We start from the raw sequence: 12771 nt of genomic DNA, 5'->3' as shown, positions 1-12771 counted from the left end.
TTAGGATTTTTGCTATAGATTTTTTTTTTCTATTTATATTAAGCATGACAGCTCCAGGTTACTATGAATATTGTTTTATGTTGCTAAAAACAACAGCATATGGGTTTAAAATCACACAAGCCTGAGTAAATAATGACTGAACTTTCCTTTTCATTGGGGAAACGAACACTTTAACACTTCAACAATTGTTCACGTAGTCTATATTTTAAGACTAAAGTTTTTTACCACATGCTGCAGTCTGTTCAGCTAGTTCCAAGTATTCATCATATAAACTGAGAAACTGAAAAAGAAACTGTTAAGCAGGTGTTACAGCTTATTTCGTTAGCTTTTTTATTTAAAGGCTTGAATGCAGACTTTAACTTTGGATCAAACAGATGGTTTAATTAACAACATCAGCAAACAGTGGGATCTAAAAGTCTGATGCCACACTGACAATCTGTAATTGTTCTTTTATGTAAAATTAAACTAAACTAAATAAATAAATAAAATTGTTATTGTTAAAAATAGATAAAGTACATGTGCTCCTTTCCTTAAAGGAACACTCCACTTTTTTTGGAAATAAGCTCATTCTCCAACTCCCCCCGAGTTAATAAGTTGAGTTTTACCGTTTTGAAATCCATTCAGCCGTTCTCCTGTTCTGGCGATATCACTTTTAGCATAGCTTAGCATAGATCATTGAATCCTATTAGACCAATAGCATCGCGTTCAAAAATGATCAACGAGTTTCCATATTTGTCCTATTTAAAACTTGACTCTTCTGTAGTTTATATTGTGTACTAAGACTGATGGAAATGCAAAGCTGCGAGTTTCTAGGCCGATAAGATTAGGAACTACACTCCCATTCCGGCGTAATAGTCAAGGAAGTTTGCTGCCGTAATATGGCCGAAGCAGGCAGAGTATTATCAGAAATGAGTTCCCAGCTAGTTTAGCATTTACGTGGTATTACTGCTCCTGCTTCGGCCATATTACAGCAGCAAACTTCCTTGACTATTACGCCGGAATGGGAGTGTAGTTCCTAATCTTATCAGCCTAGAAAATTGAAGCTTTGCATTTCCACCGGTCTTAGTACACAATATAACTGCAGAAGAGTCAAGTTTTAAATAGGACAAATATTGAAACTCGTTGGTCATTTTTGAACGTGATGCTATTGGTCTAATAGGATTCAATGATCTATGCTAAGCTATGCTAAAAGTGATATCGCCAGAACAGGAGAACGGCTGAATGGATTTCAAAACATTAAAACTCAACTTATTAACTCGGGGGGAGTTGGAGAATGAGCCTATTTCCAAAAAAAGTGGAGTGTTCCTTTAAAGGGGCCATTGGATGCCAAATTCACTTTTACATGGTGTTTGCATATAAATGTGTCACAGTAGTGTGTGAATGATACGATGATACAAATCCATTTACTCCTTTTTAAATTGCCAACTATCAAGCCGTTTTGATTTTTTGAGCAGTATATAGGGCTGGACAATATATCGAACGATATTGTGAGGCGCGTTTAGTCAATGAAGCCGGTACTTTGATTAGTAGTAAATCTCCATCACGTGCGTTCCGCTCAGGTTCCGCTGGAGCGGCAATTAATACACAGAGACGTAAATCTCTGACAAGCTACGCCATAACGAGCTTAATATTGAATGCGATATTGAGCGCGATATGGCGTAGGTTGTCAGAGATTTACGTCTCTGTGTATTAATTGCCGCTCCAGCGGAACCTGAGCGGAACGCACGTGATGATCACTCCGCCAGATCTTCTGGAATTTACCACTGGATCTGATGTCTCTGTAGTGGTTAAACATGAGTTATAATTTGTTTTGGGTAAATCTAATGGGCAGTCTTTGGTCTCATTAGTCTATTATTTGTTTCAGAGCAAATCGTTTTGGCAAAATCTCATCATGTTTATGTAAATTCAATGCTGTAGCCTATATCAGAGTGCTGCCTGTGTAATTTTGACTGAATTGCCTAGCAACTTTTATGATGACTGTTGTTGTTATTTATTAAATATTATTATTCAATAAATACCATTTTATATAAATAATAGTAGTATTTAAAAGTTCATGATGGCTACTTTAGTTACATTGTTCTACCATTAGATGGCGACAAGAGACTTTTTTTTTTTACAAGTCAGCAGTAGAGATTTTATACTGAAAAATTACAAATGGAAATTATTTTTAGTTTCAGCAACAGCTTGATGCAGCTAACAAAGTGAGCAGTGCTGTCATCCAAAATCACCCTTAACAGATGATATTAAGGATATTAACATTATGCCCAGCAGACATTCAAAGTACATTGTGAATATGAAAATGAATGCTGGTGCAGATGCATGTAATCGCGATCGCTCAGACCGTCTCTCTTATAAAACTCTACAAAATACAGTGAGCTTTTAATACAGTAATACAATAAGTTTTCAATGAATCAACTCAACATACCTTCGTTACTAGTTCTAAAGTGACGTTTTGGAATTAGTAACGGAGGCTTGGGCTCAGCTGTTCAACTGTCAAACTGAGATTTGAATTTGTGGCGGAAGGAAGTAGTTTTGCACAAAATAAGGTTTTTTTAAAGACACTTGCTGGTGTTTCTTATGTATTTACACACTTGTGCGGTCAAACTGTTGTATAAATGCAATATCACACTCGCAGACAGCAGTGCCGATATTAGGCATGGGATGATAACCGGTTTCAAGGTTTACCGCGGTTTGAAAAAGTCACGGTTTCAAAACCGGAAACAAAAAAAGTTATACCGTTCCTACGATATGCGCATTTTCTGTGTCAAAGTGAAAGCGCAGGACTCCCTACTAGGTTGTGTGTGTGCGTCCCTGCAGAGAAAACAATGCAGCCCCTCCCCCACCGGTTAGTGCTCAGGCGCGTGTCTGTGTTTGTGCACGTGATCCACAGTCAGTGAGATTCAGCAGTAATATAAGTTCAGGACGGCCAAAGGAGGTGAACCCCCACAACACAGAGTGGGGAATAGCAGACTATATGTACTAATTTTACGTTTCTGTGAACTTTAGCACAACAATTAAGTTAAAGTGAAATCACGTCTTTGCTTTTAAGCCTTCTGTCACGTTAAAGGTGCAGTGTGTAGGTTTTGTGGCATCTAGCGGCGAGATTGTGAATTGCAGCAGAGTACCGCTCACCCCTCCCTTTACAGAACTACGGAAGCCGATACAGGATTTAAATCTCACCTTTTTTTTGACAGCAACGAATAGTGAGATTTCTTTTAAAATGTAATTTAAGGAATTATATTAACTTTATCATTCAATAAAACTATGTTATTGTGAATATTACTTGTTCATCATTGTGTCAGTGTTTTTTTCGCAAGCTGATTCTATGTTAATAAAAACATAATGGTTAATTAAGGTCTTTATGCACCCCTGAAAACATAGTTATTGCACCACTGTCTAGAGATCATCTTAAATATTACACGGGGCACCTTTAACACAAGTGACTGCAATTTAATTTAATTAAGAAGATTCAATTATTTATTTTAATTATTTTGCCTTCTGTTCCATGTTACAAAATGTTCTATATGTTTCCTAAAATAAAATATACTGTAATCCGTTTGGGGAAAAAAAGGTTGTTTTTTTTACCCAGACATTTAAATGTAACATTGTAGAGCAGTGATTACAATACCGTAATACCGTGAAACCGTGATATTTTTATCCAAGGTTATCATACCGTCAGAATCTTATACCGGCCCATGCCTAGCCGATATACAGCCATATCTCATGTTTACTCGTGTGATATTGCTCATGTATAACATAATGCTCATCAGATCATTCATTACATTCAGATAGTTAGAAATGTAGTGAAACTTGATTTATATCTTTTCATACATTCGTTTGAATGTAAATGAACTGATAATCTCTCAAGCATTATGTTAATGGCTTATTAATGAAAGCTATTACAAAGCATTACCCAATTCTCTTTTCTTCTTTAATTTGCTTATTTATTAGTGCTGCTCTGCTCCTCTCTCTCTGAGGTTTTCAATTGGAAATAGTTAGCTGATGTAACATAAATTCATTCGTCATTCACCCATACAATCAATGTACAGCAGGTAGAGGAATTAATCATTGTTAATGAACCCAAGGCAAGCTCTTAATTAGACAAGCGACTGCAGGTTTGACCCAAACGGATCCATAGCGGTTCATACAGTCAATATAAGACATCTGTTTGCTAATGCACGACTATGATTTTTTTGAATTGAGATATGTGGAAAACCTGTACTGAAAACAGTCTGAATAATCAATCCCACCCTGCAAACACATTCAATCTAATGACCGGCTCCATATAAACCGTTTTACGCGTTCACAGATCCATTTTATTGTACACCAAGTGCACCAAATAAAATCTTCTATAAAAGTATTACAATATGTGCAGTGTTCCACAATCACTGTAAGAAGCTTGAAAATTTCCTATCATTCTCTGATTGTTTTAAGCGGGGTGTATGTGCTGAGAAGCAAATGAATGCATAATGGCAGCGGGCCGCTGTAAAAGCATGTTTAGATTAGATATTTCCACAAATGTGGTGTAAAAAAATGCAGCATACTAATCAGGCTCAAGTCAAAGTCCTACTAACTGTCACTACAGTAATATACAAAAACCTGCAGATATAAGTGGGCCGGGAAATAAGCTGATTTCCATTCTAATGGACGCTCTCGGAGGGAGCACAACTCCAGGCACGGAGGTTTCTCGTCGGCTTACTGGTTAATGAGCTCAGTTTAGAGATGCACGAAGAGCATTTATGAGCATCCACAGGGAAATACACAACAGCCCGATATCAGTTTCAGGATTTGTTAAGAAGAATAGCTCTTTTTATGTGACAAGTTAATGGTTATATGTAGGACAACTGAAAAGCACACATGCAAAAAAGCATGCATATTAAACGTCCTTTGCGCGCCCATGGGAGGCGGCGAGCGCTTCGTAAACATGACACGCTGAAGATCACGACCCTCAATCACAAAGCACAGGCTGGGGCGAAAAACATGAAATGTCCTCCAGAGATGCCGTAATTGCCTGTTCCTCTTTTGCAATAATCCAATTACCTTTTCCATCTGATTATATTTGGAGAGTATTATGTTATGTTTTTTGAAAAGGGCAAGCTGGCCATGCTATCAAAGTCACGGGACACGTAATTATATCATACCACCGGGTCACCATTGTAGGCTGCAGGTGGCTCGGACAGGACTGGAGGAAGATTTCGTGTCCCTGAAAGGCGAACCGCAGGCCCCGTCCACACATCTTAAGAGCTGTAATTAACCAAGGTCACCTTTGAGAACAACACACTGACGGAAGTTTATCAGCCTCCGCTAACACAAAGGACTAAAACCAATTTAGTGATAATTGGGTTTTCTTTGCCAAAACTGCTGGTCTACTGGTGTGAGTAAAGCAGGTAATCTGCATAGTGATATTTTGGTTCTTTTGTAGCGACCTCCCTAGTACACAAACACTGGAGGAAACACTGTGGGATGGTGGATGGTAATAGAGATGCTCTAATTTAGGTTTTGTTTTGTTTTTTTACTTATTAAATACGCATCTAGATATGGTGCTTTGCAGGAATGGACAGCATACTGAGATCCAATTAGACAATAATCTAACTAACACTGGCAATTTATTAGAGATGTAATCAATTATGTACTATGTACAAAGTTGAAAATCACATTTTTTTAAGATTTATTTTTTATTATTTTTTTTTTTTTCAAATTGTTTGTCCATTGCAGGGTTTTTCAGCCATAGTTAGAATTGAAATAATGGGTAACGGAAAAGCCTAATCAAATATTCTATGTAAATTTAGCACAATTTAAGCACAATGTGTATTAAGATATCTAAAAATATGGTAAGACACACCGATTTGCAATATCAAGCAGCAAAAGCTAAAAAATAGCTGGATGCTGATGAGACCGGAAGCCAGACCTATAAAATTTACAAATGGGAAGAAAAAGGTGGATATATTTATCAATTTAATAATTTAGTTGAATAATTGAAGAGTTCAGATGCAAAAGCCTCTAAGTGCCATCTTAAATTTTCTTCTAAAATGAGCAATTTTCTAAGACTCCTATATTTATGTTCAGTTATTTCATCTTAAGGGGAGACACTGCAGGCAAAAACACTGTTTTTTAATGCACAAAATCAAGTTTGAGATTTTTGGCTTTTTGGTGTTTCATAAAGTGTTTTTTTTTTTCAGACTAGTGGAAAGAAAACACCCAAAAGACACTGTTAAGTCTTTATTTTACAGCACTTTATCTATTTGTGTCAATAGATTTCAATTACAATGAATATTTTTAAAGCCCGTTTTCTTAAAATTAGTTTTTTCTCCTACACTGAGCCATAAATCTCCACTTCAGTAGCACTCTCCAGGGCTCTAGACTAACTTTTTGCACTGGTTGCACTGGTGCGCCTAACTTTTTTTCTTAGGTGCACCAGCACAATAGTTAGGTGCACCCAAATTTTCAACCGCATCACATTTAACACCGCAGTTTTACAAGTTCGCTTTTTTATTTTTTTATTTATTATTATTATTCAATCCCTGTCCATATAGGCAATATTGACTTGTAAATGATTAACTAACAATCTGGTCAATATAAAGTTCTTTATTTGAAGCACAATTCTACAAGAAAGGCAACTTACTGAAAAAGTGTTGGTGCTTAAAGTGCTGTATTAAGCTGAAATTTAAACTTAAAAAATTTCAAGATAATTAACTAAAAAGAAAATCTAAATTAAGTGTTTTAAGGGCTTCAAACTGAACACCTCATGGCTTGATGCGATAACTCCTATAAATTGGACACATGCAACATCATTGCTGTACGTTGGGTTTACGTTCAAGCCATTTTTCTTCATAAGAATCAGTGTTCCCCCTAGGTTTCCAGCTTTTTTGGGGGGGGGCATATTTTTTTTCCTGGTACTTTACCCTACTTTGTGTAATAATGAAAACATTTCAGTGAAAAAATAAGTCCAAAACTCTCTATTTTAACATTTTGAACAATAGGGCTTTACAATCTTTTTTTTTTTTTTTTTTTTTTAGAAATTCTTGTTTTAATTTTTCTCATAATCAAATGAAAGCATAAACATTTATTTATTTTTAATCAAATGAAAAATAAACCTTTTTAATTTTTGGCAAACATATATGATTTATAAATAGGAATATATAAACACCTACATTATACTGTACAAAAGTAATACAGGACTAATATTGTTCTGTTTCATGTTAAACCATACTTTTATTTTGACAGGTTGCCGTGAAGTTTCTGTGTGCACAGTATGATATGATGCTAGTTTTCTCAAATGAAACGGTAAAAGTGACACTCACAGCAGGTTTGGAGATTGAGTTTATCTGTTCATGTGAGATGCAAATGCCAAAAATTAGCGGGAGCGTCACGCGTGCTTCAGTAGCCTACGCGTGTATTAAAAAAAAATACACGTCTCCACCATTAATACATAGAGGCAAACGGAACATGCAGGATTCATATTAAACGGTCTTTTTGCCTTTCAGTTTTCACAGACACTAGTCCATATCGCGATTTGAATTAAGTGACAGACCAACTTTTGATTTATCAATCCAAAAATCGACGTATTACGTGGCATTCCGCGCCATAGTAAATTTGTTTTTTATGAATGGAGTCCGCGATCCAGTCCGTGTTTTTGCGGAGGAGGCATTGTAAACGCTTGACTATGTAGAGACAGCCTGACTGCATCACATGCATTTTCAAACGTACACACACGTACATGAATATCTGGACCACGGCCAATCAGAGGGGGCGCGGGATCTGTCCTTCATCTCTGATTGCTTTAGACCACGATATGGGTCTAATGTGTGTCTGTTGTTGAGCAACAGGGAGACTTTAAGAGTGACGGAGTTTCGTTTTTTTTCCCCTCGAACGGCTGGTCGCACCGGTGCAACCTTTGATTTTTTTTAGTCGCACCATTGAGAAATTAGGTCGCACGTGCGACCAAATTGGTCGCACTCTAGAGCCCTGCTCTCACACACCAAACTTGTCATTTTTATTCCTGTCTATATCCTGAAGGTTTTTACAGAGGCATTTATTCATATATAATTTGCTTGATTATATTCAACATTTTATTCCCCCCAAAATGGTAAAAAATACATTGTTTTACAACACAAGTTTTCTTCTGAATTATGGAGTGACAAAATGAGATACCCAAAATCCCCTCTGCAGGCCCGGATTGGCTAATCGGGAGGACCGGGAGAATTCCCGGTGGGCCGGTCCGTTTTTTTGGCCGCGAGGGCCGGTGTCCCTAGCTGCCTGCACTCACAGCAGTCGCCATGGGCGGACTGTCCATCGGGAGAATTTTTTGGCCCGCTACCCTCCAATTTTTATTATTATTATTAAGTTGGCTTGAGAAAGCCAACTTACTGATATTCTATTTAAACTTATTATTTTTCTTCCTCTTCTTCTTCTTCTGAGACCAAAATTTTCTGACTGCTACTCCTCCTAGAGCTTTAACTCTACAAACTCCAAACTCAGCCCAGATCTTCATACTGGTCTAACTCGAGTTGCTATATCTTTTCTAACTGATCGGACTTACGGTTTTCCTAAAAATCCCGATTAAAACTGGGAATAAAATCTCATTGATTTACATTGACGGAATGTTCAAACTCCAACTGTCAAAATTCAAATTTAAACTGCCAGAATCCTTTGAGACTCAAATCAGGCTTCCCTTCTATCTACTATTTCTAATCCGATCAAACTCATTTAAACTCATCTATCTATCTATCTATCTATCTATCTATCTATCTATCTATCTATCTATCTATCTATCTATCTATCTATCTATCTATCTATTAATCTACCTATAAATCTATCTATCTATTAATCTGTCTATCAATCTGTCTATCTATAAATCTATCTATCTATAAATCTATCCATCTATAAATCTGTCTATCTATAAATCTGTCTATTAATCTGTCTATCCATTAATCTATCTATCTATAAATCTATCTATTAATCTATCTATCTATAAATCTATCCATCTATAAATCTGTCTATCTATAAATCTATCTATTAATCTATCTATAAATCTATCTATAAATCTATCTATCTATAAATCTGTCTATCTATAAATCTATCCATCTATTAATCTATCTATCTTTCTATCTCTCCATCTTAATCATGCTAACAATATGCTAATCATGCTAAAATCATGCTAGTGACTTGCTAGTCATGCTAAATTCATGTTAGCGACTTGCTAGTCATGCTAAATTCATGTTAGCGACTTGCTAGTCATGCTAAAATCATGCTAGCGACTTGCTAAAACCTTGCTAGCGACTTGCTAGTCATGCTAAAATCATGCTAGCAACTTGCTAATCATGCTTAATTCGTGCTAGCGTCTTGCTAGTCATGCTAAAATCATGCTAGTGACTTGCTAGTCATGCTAAAATCATGGTAGTGACTTGCTAATCATGTTAAAATCATGCTAGCGACTTGCTAGTCTTGCTAAAATCATGTTAGCGACTTGCTAGTAATGCTAAAATCATGCTAGTGACTTGCTAGTAATGATAAAATCATGCTAGCGACTTTGCTAGTCAGGCTAAAATCATGCTAGGGACTTGCTAGTCATGCTAAAATCATGCTAGTGACTTTGCTAATCATACTAAAATCATGCTAGCGACTTGCTTTTCATGCTAAAATCATGATAGCGACATGCTAAAATCATGCTAGCGACTTTCTAGTAATGCTAAAATCATGCTAGTGACTTGCTAATCATGCTAAAATCATGCTAGCGACTTGCTTGTCATGCTAAAATCATGCTAGCGATTTGTTAAAATCATGCTAGTGACTTGCTAGTCATGCTAAAATCATGCTAGCGACTTGCTAATCATGTTAAAATCATGCTAGCGACTTGCTTGTCATGCTAAAATCATGCTACCGACTTGCTAATCATGTTAAAATCATGCTAGCGATTTGCTTGTCATGCTAAAATCATGCTACCGACTTGCTAATCATGTTAAAATCATGCTAGCGACTTGCTAGTCATGCTAAAATCATGCTAGTGACTTGCTAGTCGTGCTAGGATCATGCTAGTAACTTGTTAGTCATGCTTGTCTATCTATAAATCTATCCATCTATTAATCTGTCTATCTATAAATCTATCTATTAATCTATCTATCTATAAATCTGTCTATCTTTTAATCTGTCTATCTATAAATCTATATCTATTAATATATCTATCTATTAATCTGTCTATCTATAAATCTATATCTATTAATCTATCTATCTATAAATCTGTCTATCTATAAATCTATATCTATTAATCTATCTATCTATAAATCTGTCTATAAATCTATCTGTCTATAAATCTATATATCTATTAATCTATCTATAAATCTGTCTATTAATCTGTCTATAAATCTATCTGTCTATAAATCTATCTATCTATAAATCTATCTATAAATCTGTCTATCTATAAATCTGTCTATTAATCTGTCTATAAATCTATCTGTCTATAAATCTATCCATCTATAAATCTGTCTATCCGTTTAAGCTTTAAAACTACTTTAAACTTAAAACTACTTCAGACTGAAAACCTTCAAACTTAAATCTTTTCAAACTTTTTCTATCTTTAAACTTTAAAAACTAATCAAACTGCTTAAAGCTTTCAAAACTTCTTTAAACTTTAAGGCAAAGCTTTCTCAAGCCAACTTAAAGTTTGTCTCGACGAACTTTTTTATCTAGTTTAATATTGTTGTTGTTATTGTTTTTGTTGCCGGCCTAATGTACTAAAGTGGTTATTTCGGAATTAGCCATTCAATAATAAAACTCTAATAAATTATAAATCGGTTAGTCTTGACTGGCACGCGTTTTGTCTCGCGCGCGCTCCGCGCATCCGCGCGTCCGCCGTCCGCCAAAACGACGCGAGACTGAAGTAGAAGTGCCCAGGTGGAGCAGAGAGACAAATCTGTCCTGTTTAGGACCTAAAGTGCAGGTCAGTTACATCTGTAAACAGACTATTGTAGTTTTGTCTTTGTTTACTTAAGTATTGAACAGCTAACAAATGTTAATCTATAAAAATATCGTTTTAAAACAGGTTTAGGGAGCTACCCTTATACAAAATTAACTGTGATTTTACAAAACATGTTTACTATAGTTATACAATAATTATAGAATATACAATGGTTTTGCTACACTATAGTTTCACCATGGTATAAAATTCTGATTATACTAATGGGAATCAATCCTAAAAAAAAAACAAAAAAAAAACATGGTTACTATGTTTACCATAGGCTCAATAATATCATGGTAAATTTTCCTTAGGGCCAAACATGACCCATTATAATGCAAAACATGTTTAGTTTTAAGATTTTTTAATAAAGATATATTCAAGATGTAGCTAATTGTTGTTGTTTTAATTTTAACATTACGACAATAACACATGGTCCTAATGTAGTGGCCCTCTTTTTTCTGTTGCCCTTTTCTCAATCAAATGTTTTAGTACTAATCATAAATTATATATAATTTTGAAAGCTTAGAAGCTCAAGAACCATCCTGGTGGCTGTCTCCTCCCCCTTAGCAGCAATGTCAAGTGTCATTTTACAAAATCACAACTTTTTACAATCTTGACAAAAACATGTCTTTAAAAAGGTCTCAGTATTTCTGCAATAATCTGCTGATTGTCTTCTTTAAAAAAGACCAACCTTAGATCTGTACTGTATAGCTGGTTGTAAAGGTGGAGATGTGTTTATGAAAAAAGTGACAGATACAAGAAAATTAGTTAAAAAAGTAAACACACATGAGAGACAGAGAGATTAAAAGAGATTAAAAGGCAAATTGGAAGTTCAAGAGATAGCATTTAATTATTTTACCCAGTTGATTTCAACTTTTCTTTATGTGATGATGAAAAATATTGTTGTCCAGGGTTTCAAATTTTGGTGTAGGATGGCCTGGATAAGTGTGAGATTTCCCGGCCTGAAATTTTGTCCCAGTCCGCCCCTGGTTAACGTCAAGCTAGTTAGGAGCAGTGCAAAACAACGATGTCTGCAAATACTTGCTCTATTCTTTATTTGTGTTTAAGGGCTGGATATCTGTGAACAATTTTGCACAGAATATATATTCAGATATTGCAGAAAAGGACATTGTGATGTTTAAAAGAATAGTGTTGGAGATTTACCCTTTAATGTTCTCATTTATGAAAAATATTTGAACTTATAAAGCAGCTGTTTACTTAAAAAAAAGACATGATAGTGTAATTAGAAAGTTTAATACATTTTATTTTAATCTTTATTTTATACATATAGCTTAATATATATTTGTATTTATTTGATATTTTTTAATTTCAAGGTTTGGATATTTATGAGCACTAATTCTAACAGAAAAAAGATACTGATACTGTTAAACATTACATTGTGTTAACTGTTCAAATAAATCTTCACTGTGAAGCAACACTTAGGCTACTGTATTTCCACTGAATTGGAAATGACGTCATTTTAATATAGTCAGTCGTGAACTAAAGTGGGCCGGTCTAAGGCTTGAAACTCCAGGGCTGAAAAGGAGTCCCACTCCGGCCCTGCCCCTCTGTAAAAACATTTGACTCTTATATGTCAAAAAAATTAAAGAAGAATTTTGAAACTGACTTGTATGTGATAATATAAACCGAAAAAACCTGAAAAACGTTTTTTTCATGTCAGGGCAACAGTTCAATGAACAAGAGTAAACTTTTTTTTTGCATTAATCTCATAACATTTATTCAATTTGTAGGTGCAGTGTAAATGCCTCTGGCTTTTTTTTTTTTAATTGTTTGGCTAGTAGAAGTTATGAATAGCT

The sequence above is a fragment of the Garra rufa genome, chromosome 20 (assembly GCF_049309525.1).
Source record: "Garra rufa chromosome 20, GarRuf1.0, whole genome shotgun sequence".
NCBI lineage: Eukaryota > Metazoa > Chordata > Actinopteri > Cypriniformes > Cyprinidae > Garra > Garra rufa.
This window is presented reverse-complemented; position numbering follows the sequence as displayed.